This window comes from Gossypium hirsutum, chromosome A13, assembly GCF_007990345.1.
Source record: "Gossypium hirsutum isolate 1008001.06 chromosome A13, Gossypium_hirsutum_v2.1, whole genome shotgun sequence".
Taxonomy (NCBI): Eukaryota; Viridiplantae; Streptophyta; class Magnoliopsida; order Malvales; family Malvaceae; genus Gossypium; species Gossypium hirsutum.
The window spans coordinates 77,842,300-77,855,791 of record NC_053436.1 but is presented as its reverse complement, the minus strand read 5'-3'; positions in this window follow the sequence as shown (position 1 = coordinate 77,855,791).

Genomic DNA, 13,492 nt, shown 5'->3' with positions numbered 1-13,492 from the left:
CTGCCAGCATCTATTTTTAAGGTAAACTTTACCTATTTCATGATCCTTCATGGATCAACTAGAGTTTGTCATACATATATCAAAAGTGATCATGAATAACCATTTCCATGGCTAACCGTTGCCAACATTTCCATACCTCTCGACGGACAACATACAAAACGACTATAATGCTATGATCAAAGTATATTTAAGCCATTTTCGCATGGCTATCCAAATTTACACAATACCGAAGGGTTCATGACCAACAACAAAAGGGTGGTCCTATACATGCCATTTCAAAGTTCAACCAAAAGTATACAAAAAGGAGCTTTGATAGTGTGGGCGACTTCGACTTCAAAATCCCGAGTCCGATAGCTGAAGAACCAAAATCTATAAAACAGAGAATCAAAGAAACGGAGTAAGCATTAAATGCTTAGTAAGTTTTGAGCAAAGAATTTAGACACAACCAAAGTATAGCATTCATGTAGCTAAACAGATAATTTCATATGCACAAATTTTCAATATCATACTTACTTCACATTACCAACCCTTATATTCATACACAAAGATCAACTTAGCCAAAGGCTGGTAGCTCATTTATCAACTGAGCGAATACTTATTTGTAAGGGCTCAACTAATTCAAAGCACATACGAAACATACCTCAATGTTGGGATGTTACAAGCGTATTAACTGAAATTTTTACAGCAAGAACGTTCATTCCCGAATCACGTACCTTCGGAATTTAACCGGATATAGCTACTTAATCAAATGCCTTCGGGACATAGCCCGGTTATAGTAACTCTCACAAATGCCTTTGGGACTTAACCCGGATTTAGTAACTCGCACCAATGCCTTCGGGCTTAGCCCGGAATTAGTAACTCGCACAAATGCCTTCGGATCTTAGTCCGGATATGGTCACTTAGCACAAAGCCTTCGAGACTTAGCCCGGACATCATTCGAATAACCATGCACATTTAACAATAAATCATGACACATTCGTATTTCATTTTCATTAGCAAAACTCAAACACAAGACACTTATCACTCTTGCAATTTCGGCTCAATAGCCACACACAAAGAGCATGATTTTGATTTGCTTAAAACATGATCTAATCAAATCATAATTTAAGCTCTATTACTCAAGAACTTACCTCGGATGTTGTCGAACAATTTCGATGGCTATTCGACCACTTTTTCCTTCCCTTTATCGGATTTAGATCCCCTTTGCTCTTGAGCTTAATTAAACAAATAAATTGATTTAATCATTTGAGCATCGAAAAGAGGAACACAAGGCACTTAGCCCATATTTATACATTAGACATTAAAGTCACATACATGTGAAATCATGCATCAACTCAACATATTAACCCACACTCCCTTTTAGCCGATTGTCCTAACCAAGATAAAGGCATCAATATGCTTGCCTCTAACCGAATGCATGCAACACTAATCTTCTCATGTGGCCGAGTATGCATGTATATGTTGAGGCCAATTATATGCTTAATACTTCCCACAAGTATGGTTACTTGTATTGGTTATATACCGTTTCGTTTCAAATTCAAAACTCGGCTAATACGCATTTATACACTAGTAATCAAATACTAACATTTTGCATTTTATCTTACTACCATTTCACATCTACTTTCTACCATGGCCGAATGCATCAAGACACCATTTACCCTTGCAAGGCATAAATTTCATCATCAAAACTAACAAGCTTATAATCCCATGACCGAAACCTCTAACAACACCAATTAAAATACTTCATGGGTTTGAGGTAAAACCAAGAAAGAAACTCATGAATATCGAGATATAAGCACTAACATTGTTCATCTAGATTTAGCATGACACAACATCCATCACCATTATATTTACCATAGCCGAAAACCTTACTCATTCCAAAAATTCAAATCTCAACTTGGTCACAAAAATAACTTGATATCTCACCAACACAACATCAACACCAAGCAAGAATGATGCATCCATGGCCGAGTGTCATTTCCATCACATAGCACGATTTAGACCATGGGCTAGGTAGAACTCAAGCTAACAACTAAAACATGCATGCATCTCATGGAACATCATCAAACATACCTTAGCCTAGTTACATGCATGGCCGAACCTCTTCAACCTTTCTTATTCCTTCCTCCTTAAAATTTTCGGCCAAGGATGAACCAAAGGATGAACACTTTTTTTTTTTTTGTTTTTCTTTCCTTCAACTCACGGCAATGGGGGGGACAATCACACACATCCTTTCTCTTTTTTTTTTGTTTCTCATCCTACTAACACTAATATTTTATTGGCCATGCTCTTTATTTTATTAATCCTTACATAATGCATTACCCCAACATGTTTATGACATGTTTTTAGCCATAACATCTTGTCCACCCTTGCTCATGGCCGGCCACTACATATTAGGGGGGAAAATTGACATGCAAGTCCTCTCTTTTGATTACATGCACTATTAGGTCCTTGTAGATTAGCCTATCACATTTCAAAAATGTCACCCATAAGTCCTTTTGACTAAATTCACATGCAATTTACTAAATCGAAGCCTAAAACTTTCACACCTTCATAATCACATATTTTAGACAATAAATATCACATTCAAATAATTTGGTGACTCGGTTTAGCGGTCCCGAAACCGCTTTCCGACTAGGGTCACTTTAGGGCTGTCACAACTCTCCCCCACTTAAGAAATTTTCGTCCCCGAAAATCTTACCGGTAAATAGGTTTGGGTATCGCTCTTTCATAGAGTTCTCGGGTTCCCAAGTAGCTTCTTCAATCCCGTGTTTGAGCCATAACACTTTCACTATCAGAACCCTTTTGTTTCGCAACTCTTTCACTTCACGAGCTAGGATACAAATCGGTTCTTCCTCATAACTCATATCGGCTTGAATTTCGACCTCGGAGGGGTTTATTACGTGCGAAGGATCGGATCTGTAACGTCGAAGCATCGAAACATGAAAAACGTTGTGGATTCTTTCGAGTTCAGGGGGTAAAAGCAACCTATATGCAACTGGGCCAACTCGTTCGGAGATCTCATATGGCCCAATGAATCTCGGACTCAATTTGCCTTTACGGCCAAATCTGAGTATCTTTTTCCAAGGCGAGACCTTAAGAAACACTTTGTCTCCCACTTGATACTCAATATCTCTTCGTTTTAAATCCGCATACGACTTCTGACGATCTGATGCTGCCTTCAGACTTTCACAAATTATTCTTACTTTCTGTTCAGCATCTTTAATCAAATCCACTCCGAAAATTTTACTTTCACCGAGCTCAGTCCAAAACAATGGTGTACGGCATTTACGTCCGTACAAGGCCTCGTAAGGTGCCATCTTAACACTTGATTGAAAACTATTGTTGTAAGCGAATTCAATCAAAGGTAAATACCGTTCTCATGAACCACTAAACTCGAGGATGCAACATCTCAACATATCCTCAAGTATCTGAATTATCCGCTCGGATTGACCATCGGTTTGTGGATGAAAAGCGGTGCTAAAATGCAGCTTGGTACCCAAAGCTTCTTACAATTTCTTCCAAAATCGCGAGGTGAATCTCGGATCTCTATCCGAAACGATAGAAATAGGTACCCCGTGTAATCTCACAATCTGAGAAATATACAATTCAGCTAGTTTATCCAATGAAAAATTCGTACGTACGGGGATAAAGTGAGCCGACTTAGTCAGTCTATCCACAACAACCCAAATCGCATCTTTCTTACTTGCCGATACTGGCAACCCAGATACGAAATCCATCGTGACTCGATCCCATTTCCATTCAGGTACCATGATTGGCTGGAGTAAACCCGTAGGCACTTGATGTTCCGCCTTTACTTGCTGACATATTAAACACTTCGAAACAAAATCGGAAATGTCTCGTTTCATACCATGCCACCAAAACTGGCGTCTCAGATCGTTGTACATTTTCGTACTCCCCGGGTGAATTGACATTCGGCTACAATGGGCTTCGTTCAGAATCATCGAAATGAGTTCTGAATTTCTTGGAACACACAACCGACTTTTGAACCTCAAACAATCGTCATCATCAATTTGAAATTCGGATTCCATATTCGGAACACATTCCGCCCGTTTTGCAGCCAATTCATCGTTGACTTTCTGAGCTTCACGAATTTGATGAATCAATAATGGTTTGGCCTTTAATTCAGCTACTAACACATTGTCGGGTATGTGACAGCCCAAAATTGACCCTAGTCGGGAAGTGGTTTCGGGACCACAAAATCGAGTCATAAAAATAATTGATTTCCATATTCTATGCTTATTATGTGTGTACATGAGTATGTGGAAGTTTCATTCTCCAATTTTGCCAATTGCATGAGAAATTATTAAATAGGGATTGATATGAGACATGGTCAAAATATGATAGGCTAATTTAAAATGGTCTATTAATGCATGTTGTGAAAATGATGGGTTTGCATGTCAAATTACCCAAAATTTGAGCTAGTGGTTGGCCATGCTATGGGTGGAAACATGTTGGGAACATGTTGGCCTAGTGAGGTATGTAGGAAAAAAATAAAATAAGGGGCATGGGCATAAAATAATGAAAAGGAGTATGATGAATATAAAAAAAAAAGTGTGTAGTTGTTCCCCCCCATTGCCGTGAGCTAAAGAAAAGAAAGGAGAAAATTTTTGTTCATCCTTTCTCATCTTCATTTAGCCGAAACTAGAAAGAAAAAAACAAAGAAAAAAAAATGCTCATCCTTTGGTTCATCCTTGGCCAAAAATTTTAAGGAGGAAGGAAGAAGAAAGGTTGAAGAGGTTCAGCCATGCATGTAGCTAGGCTAAGGTATGTTTGATGATGTTCCATGAGATGCATGCATGTTTTAGTTGTTAGCTTGAGTTCTACCTAGCCCATGGTCTAAATCTTGCTATGTGATGGAAATGACACTCGGCCATGGATGCATCATTCTTGGTTGATGTTTGATGTTGTGGTGATGAGGCATGAGGATGAGTTAAGATTCGGCCTAGGTGGAGTTTGTGTTAATGCCATTGCATGCTAAATATGAAGCTTGTTAATGATGCATGTGATGGTGGCTTGATGATTCTTGAACCTCCTTTTTAGCATTTTTGAGTGAGCACATATGTGCATTGGTTGCTAAATGGAGAAGAATCGGCTAGCAAGTTGTGTGCTAAGGCCGAATATAACTTTTGCATGTTAATGAGCAATGCATGTGTTAAATTGATGGAAAGGGAGAGGATGCTTTACTAGTGTGTATATGTGTGTATTAGCCAAGTTTTGAACTTGAAACAAAAGGGTGTTTAGTCAATACAAGTGACCATACTTGTAGAATGTATTAAGTGTTGAAATCGGCCCCAAAATAGACATGCATATTCGGCCAAGGGGGAAAAATTAGCTAAAATGTTGAGTTTGATTCATGATTCCGTACATATGTGACTTTAATGTCTAATGTATAAATATGGGCTAAGTGCCTTGTGTTCCTCTTTTCGATGCTCAAATGATTAAATCAATTTATTTGTTTAATTAAGCTCAAGAGCAAAGGGGAACTAAATCCGATAAAGGGAGGGAAAAAGTGGTCGAATAGCTATCGGAATCGTTCGACAACACCCGAGGTAAGTTCTTGAGTAAGAGAGCTTAAATTAAGATTTGATTAGATCATGTTTTAAGCAAACAAAATCATGCTCTTTGTGTGTGGCTATTAAGCCGAAATCACAAGAATGATAAGTGTCTTGTGTTTGAGTTTTGCTAACGAAAATGAAATACGAATGTGTCATGATTTATTGTTAAATGTGCATGGTTATTTGAATGATGTCCGGGCTAAGTCCCGAAGGCTTTGTGCTAAGTGACCATATCCGGACTAAGATCCGAAGGCATTTGTGCGAGATACTAATTCCGGGCTAAGCCCGAAGGCATTTGTGCGAGATACTAATTCCGGGCTAAGCCCGAAGGCATTTGTGGGAGTTACTAAATCCGGGCTAAGCCCGAAGGCATTTGTGCGAGTTACTAAATCCGGGTTAAGTCCCGAAGGCATTTGTGCGAGTTACTAAATCCGGGTTAAGTCCCGAAGGCATTTGTGCGAATTACTATAACCGGGCTATGTCCCGAAGGCATTTGAACGAGGAGCTATATCCGGTTAAATTCCGAAGGTACGTGATTTGGGAATGAATGAACTTGCTGTAAAATTCCAGTTAATACTCTCGAAACATCCCAACATTGAGGTATGTTTCGTATGTGCTTGAATTTAGTTGAGCCCTTACAAATAAGTATTCGCTCAGTTGATAAACGAGCTACCGGCCTTTGGCTGAGTTGATCTTTTGTGTATGTACATAAGGGTTGATAATGTGAAGCAAGTACGATATCATAAATTTGTGCATATGAAATTATCCGTTTAGCTATATGAATGCTATACTTTTGTTGTGCTGGAATTCCTTGCTCAAAACTTACTAAGCATAAATTGCTTACTCCGTTTCATTGCTCCTCTGTTTTATAGATTTGGTTCTCCAGCTATCGGACTCGGGATCTTGAAGTCAAAGTCGCCCACACTATCAAAGCCCCCCCTTTTGGTACAATTTTGGTTGAACTTCGAAATGGCATGTATAGGACTACCCGTTTGTTGTGGGTCGTGGACCCTTTGGACTTGTATAAATTTTGGATAGCCATGCGAAAATGGCTTATATGTGTTTGAGTATAATGTTATAATCATTTGGTGTGGATATGCTTGACAAGGATTGGCCACGGGGATGGTTAATCACTTTCATAAATTGTGCTATTTATGCAAAAAGGGCTAGTTGAATCATGGAAACCATGAAATAGGTAAAGTCTACCTTAAAGGAAGATGCTGACAGCAGCAGTGATGTAGATTTGGAAAATCACTAAAAATACTAGGAATGGAATTAAATTGAATAAATTATGTAAACAAACCTTGATGAATCTACTTTCATAGGAAAGTAACGAAACAATCATACGGACAGTATGTTAAGAGATATTCAGGTTCTCGTGAGACAAGGCCAGAACGGTTTCTGGATTTCCTGTTCCGACTTTGGAAATTCATTATAAATTAACCAGAGATAATTAGGAGTCATACCATATATGTATAGATTCCTATCTGAGTCTAGTTTCTATAGAAACAAACGGCATCAGTATTGGAGCCCTGTACAAGGATATATCCAAGTCGTAATGCGCAAAGGTCAGGGTAGTCGATCCCTGTAACATGGGAGACTTTGACTAATAAACTGTACTAATTGGCCCGACCAAAAATTCTAGAAAAAAATATGTAGATGGGCATATGAGTCTAGTTTCAGGGAAAAATCACGAAACTGATTTTCAAGTTGTGAAACTCAAGATATGATTTTTAAAGCGACTAGTACGCAGATTGGCAGTGTCTGGGAAATATTTTTTATAAGGGGTTTAAAGTCTGTTAACACCTCGTGTTCGACTCCGGTGTCGGTCTCGGGTTCGGGGTGTTACAGGGTAGAACAGACAAGTGTACATTCATCGCTCGTAAAGCAAACAGTGATTTCCGGCTTAAGGCGTCCGCAACCACATTAGCCTTTCCCGGGTGGTAATCAATGACAAGCTCATAATCTTTCAACAACTCAAGCCAACGTCTTTGTCGTAGATTTAAGTCTCCTTGAGTCATCAAATATTTGAGACTTTTGTGATCCGAAAATACATGGCACTTCTCACCAAATAAGTAATGTCGCCATATTTTCAAGGCGAATACGATGGCAGCTAATTCGAGATCATGGGTCGGATAATTTTTCTCATGTGGCTTTAATTGTCTCGACGCATAGGCCACAACTTGACCTTCTTGCATCAACACGCAACCTAACCCAAGTAGGGAGGCGTCACTATAGATGACAAACTCTTTGCCTGATTCGGGCTGCACTAAAGTTGGGGCTTCAGTCAAATAAGTTTTCAGTTGATCAAAACTTTTCTGACATTTTTCCGTCCATTCGAACTTAATATCTTTTTGAAGTAGCTTCGTCATGGGTGTGGCTATCATCGAGAAACCTTTTACAAACCGTCGATAGTAACCGGCGAGTCCTAAAAAGCTCCGAACCTCAGTAATATTTCTCGGAGGCTTCCAGTTAAGTATGGCTGAAATTTTGCCCAGGTCAACTCGAATACCCGATGCGGATACCACATGACCGAAGAAGCTAACCTCTTTTAACCAGAACTCACACTTACTGAACTTAGCATATAACTGCTTATCCCGTAAAATTTGCAGCACTAATATCAGGTGCTCAGCATGTTCGGTCTCATCTCTTGAATAGACCAAGATGTCATCAACGAACACAACTACGAACCGGTCCAAATACTGTCTGAAGATTCGATTCATCAAATCCATAAATACCGCAGGGGCATTTGTGAGCCCAAACGGCATCACTAAAAACTCGTAGTGGCCGTATCTCGTTCTGAAAGCAGTTTTGGGTATATCTGAATCTCGAATTTGCAACTGGTAATAACCCGATCTTAAATCTATCTTTGAAAACACTGAGGCTCCCTTTAGTTGATCAAACAAATCATCAATACGCGGTAACAGATATTTATTCTTTATCGTCACTTTATTCAGCTGACGATAGTCAATGCACAACCTCATGGTTCCGTCCTTCTTTTTCACGAACAATACTGGTGCACCCCAAGGTGAGAAACTTGGTCGAGCGAAACCTCTATCCGTCAACTCTTGCAACTGAGCTTTCAATTCTTTTAACTCGGTTGGTGCCATACGATACGGAGCTATCGAAATTGGCGTAGTTCCAGGTACAAGCTCAATACCAAACTCTACCTCCCGAACAGGTGGTAAACCCGGTAATTCTTCAGGAAAAACATCCGGGTATTCACAAACCACCGGCACAGATTCGAGTTTCTTTTCTAATTCTTTGTCATCAAGTACATACGCAAGGTATGCTTCGCACCCTTTTCTTACATATTTCTGGGCCAACATTGCTGATATTACAGCTGGCAACCCCTTTAAGTCCGTAGACTCAACTCGGATTATCTCGTTATTTGCGCACCTCAAATCAATAGTCTTGCTTTTGCAATTCACAACCGCATCATGCACGGTCAACCAATCCAAACCAAGAATAACATCAAATTCATCAAACGGCAAAAGCATCAAGTCCGCCGGAAAACAGGAATCTCGAATTACTAGGGGGCATTTCTTACACACTTTGTCGACAAGCACGTAACGACCCAAGGGATTTGACACCCGAATTACGAACTCAGTAGACTCAATAGGTAAAGTCTTACTGGATGCTAAGGTTTCGCATATATAAGAATGAGTAGAACCAGGGTCAATCAAAGCAATCACATTAGTATCAAAGAGAGTAAAAGTACCGGTAATAACATCTGGCGAGGAAGCATCCTCGCGTGCGCGTATAGCATAAGCCCTAGCAGGAGCACGAGCCTCAAATCTGGTCGCAGCATTTCTAGATCCTCTCTGACCACCACTAGCAGTTCCCGTGTTTCTAGATGGTCTACCTCGAGCAGTGGTAGCACTCGGTTTCCCACTCTGATTTACATTCTGTTCAGACAATCTCGGGCAATCTTTGATAAAGTGGTCAACTGACCCGCACTTGTAGCAGGAGCGGTCATGGAATCTACAACTTCCAGAATGCCATTTGCCACAATACTAGCACTCCGTTCTATCTCGACGATCATTTCCCACACTGGCGACCGAAGTGACTCGTGCACTCGAAAGGGGTCGATCGCGATCTCGTCTAGAAAAGCCCGAAGTGTCTCTAGACCGGCCTAAGCCATCTCTAAATTTCTTCGATGACTGTGGGAAGGGCTTCCCCGAAGACCTCTTACAAAACTCCCTTGCTCCCGCCTCAGCTTTTCTTTTCTCCATACTGAGCTCCTCGGCTTTGCAAGCTCGCTCGACAAGTGCCACAAATTCTCGGATTTCCAAAATGCCAACATACAACTTTATATCATCATTCAATCCATCCTCGAAACGTTTACACATTACGGCTTCTGAGGAAATGCATTCTCGTGCGTATCGGCTAAGCCTTACAAACTTTCGTTCATAGTCGGTAACCGACATGGAACCTTGTTTAAGTTCAAGCCGACATGGAACCTTGTTTAAGTTCAAGAAATTCCTTCCGTTTTTGATCCATAAATCTCTGACTGATATACTTTTTCCGAAACTCGGTTTGGAAAAACTCCCAAGTTACTTGCTCTCTAGGCATAACAGAAGTCAACGTATTCTACCAATAGTAGGCAGAATCACGTAGCAAGGAGATAGCACACTTTAGGCACTCATCAGGTGTGCAAGATAGCTCATCGAGTACCCGAATAGTGTTGTCCAACCAAAATTCAGCTTGCTCGGCATCATCACTATCCGTAGCCTTAAATTCAGTAGCCCCATGTTTTCGAATTCTGTCAACTGGGGGCTTATTTGACCTTATTTGGTCAGAAACCGGAGGTATGGTAGGTGCGGGGGTTGTGTTTGTCGGGAATGGAGGTTGTGGAACAGCCGTATTAGTTCGAATGTATTGGTTGAACCAATCATTCATCACGCTATAGAAAGCTTGTCTAGCTTCATCATTCGGGTTACTAGCATTAGGTTGAGAGTCCGCCGATGCGGTCCCTTGTGCGGGAGCAGGCGCTACACTCTCAAGATCAACAGCTACCGCTCGGTCGGGATTGGGATCCATTACTATAAATAAACACATTTGCAAATGTCAGAAATCACCACACTATCAAATAATCACATAAAATGGCATGTATAGCTAAACCCAACGCATTACGGTAGTCCTAGAATCGACTAAATCGTAGCTCTGATACCAATAAAATTGTAACACCCCGTACCCGAGACCGTTGCCGGAGTCGAACACGAGGTGCTAACCGACTTAATTCATTTACTTTTACAGTCCATTTAAAAATTTCCAGGCAGTTGGCTAATTGTGTCACTGTCACCTTAAAAATCATATCTTGAGTTCTAAAACTCGAAAATCAGTTTCGTAATTTTTCACTGAAACTAGACTCATATTTCCATCTACATATTTTTTTCTAGAATTTTTGGTTGGTCCAATTAGTACAGTTTATTAGTTAAAGTCTCCCCAAATACTGATTCCGTTTGTTTCTATAGAAACTAGACTCAAAGAGGAATCTATACATATATGGCATGACTTCTAAATGTCTCTGGTTAATTTATAATGAATTTCCAAAGTCAGATCAGGGGATCCAGAAACCGTTCTGACCCTGTCTCACGAAAACTTTAGCATCTCATAATATACTGTTCATATGAACGTTTCGTTACTTTCCTATGAAAATAGATTCATCAAGGTTCGATTACATAATTTATTCACTATTTAATTCCATTCCTACTATCTTTAGTGATTTTTCACATCCACATCACTGCTGCTGCCAGCATCTATTTTTAAGGTAAACTTTACCTATTTCATGATCCTTCATGGATCAACTAGAGTTTGTCATACATATATCAAAAGTGATCATGAATAACCATTTCCATGGCTAACCGTTGCCAACATTTCCATACCTCTCGACGGACAACATACAAAATGACTATAATGCTATGATCAAAGTATATTTAAGCCATTTTCGCATGGCTATCCAAATTTACACAATACCGAAGGGTTCATGACCAACAACAAAAGGGTGGTCCTATACATGCCATTTCAAAGTTCAACCAAAAGTATACCAAAAGGAGCTTTGATAGTGTGGGCGACTTCGACTTCAAAATCCCGAGTCCGATAGCTGAAGAACCAAAATCTATAAAACAGAGAATCAAAGAAACGGAGTAAGCATTAAATGCTTAGTAAGTTTTGAGCAAAGAATTTAGACACAACCAAAGTATAGCATTCATGTAGCTAAACAGATAATTTCATATGCACAAATTTTCAATATCATACTTACTTCACATTACCAACCCTTATATTCATACACAAAGATCAACTTAGCCAAAGGCTGGTAGCTCATTTATCAACTGAGCGAATACTTATTTGTAAGGGCTCAACTAATTCAAAGCACATACGAAACATACCTCAATGTTGGGATGTTACAAGCGTATTAACTGAAATTTTTACAGCAAGATCGTTCATTCCCGAATCACGTACCTTCAGAATTTAACCGGATATAGCTACTCGTTCAAATGCCTTCGGGACATAGCCCGGTTATAGTAACTCGCACAAATGCCTTCGGGACTTAACCCGGATTTAGTAACTCGCACCAATGCCTTCGGGCTTAGCCCGGAATTAGTAACTCGCACAAATGCCTTCGGATCTTAGTCCGGATATGGTCACTTAGCACAAAGCCTTCGGGACTTAGCCCGGACATCATTCGAATAACCATGCACATTTAAAAATAAATCATGACACATTTGTATTTCATTTTCATTAGCAAAACTCAAACACAAGACACTTATCACTCTTGCAATTTCGGCTCAATAGCCACACAAAAAGAGCATGATTTTGATTTGCTTAAAACATGATCTAATCAAATCATAATTTAAGCTCTATTACTCAAGAACTTACCTCGGATGTTGTCAAATAATTTCGATGGCTATTCGACCACTTTTTCCTTCCCTTTATCGGATTTAGATCCCCTTTGCTCTTGAGCTTAATTAAACAAATAAATTGATTTAATCATTTGAGCATCGAAAAGAGGAACACAAGGCACTTAGCCCATATTTATACATTAGACATTAAAGTCACATACATGTGAAATCATGCATCAACTCAACATATTAACCCACACTCCCTTTTAGCCGATTGTCCTAACCAAGATAAAGGCATCAATATGCTTGCCTCTAACCGAATGCATGCAACACTAATCTTCTCATGTGGCCGAGTATGCATGTATATGTTGAGGCCAATTATATGCTTAATACTTCCCACAAGTATGGTTACTTGTATTGGTTATATACCGTTTCGTTTCAAATTCAAAACTCGGCTAATACGCATTTATACACTAGTAATCAAATACTAACATTTTGCATTTTATCTTACTACCATTTCACATCTACTTTCTACCATGGCCGAATGCATCAAGACACCATTTACCCTTGCAAGGCATAAATTTCATCATCAAAACTAACAAGCTTATAATCCCATGACGGAAACCTCTAACAACACCAATTAAAATACTTCATGGGTTTGAGGTAAAACCAAGAAAGAAACTCATGAATATCGAGATATAAGCACTAACATTATTCATCTAGATTTAGCATGACACAACATCCATCACCCTTATATTTACCATAGCCGAAAACCTTACTCATTCCAAAAATTCAAATCTCAACTTGGTCACAAAAATAACTTGATATCTCACCAACACAACATCAACACCAAGCAAGAATGATGCATCCATGGCCGAGTGTCATTTCCATCGCATAACACGATTTAGACCATGGGCTAGGTAGAACTCAAGCTAACAACTAAAACATGCATGCATCTCATGGAACATCATCAAACATACCTTAGCCTAGTTACATGCATGGCCGAACCTCTTCAACCTTTCTTCTTCCTTCCTCCTTAAAATTTTCGGCCAAGGATGAACCAAAGGA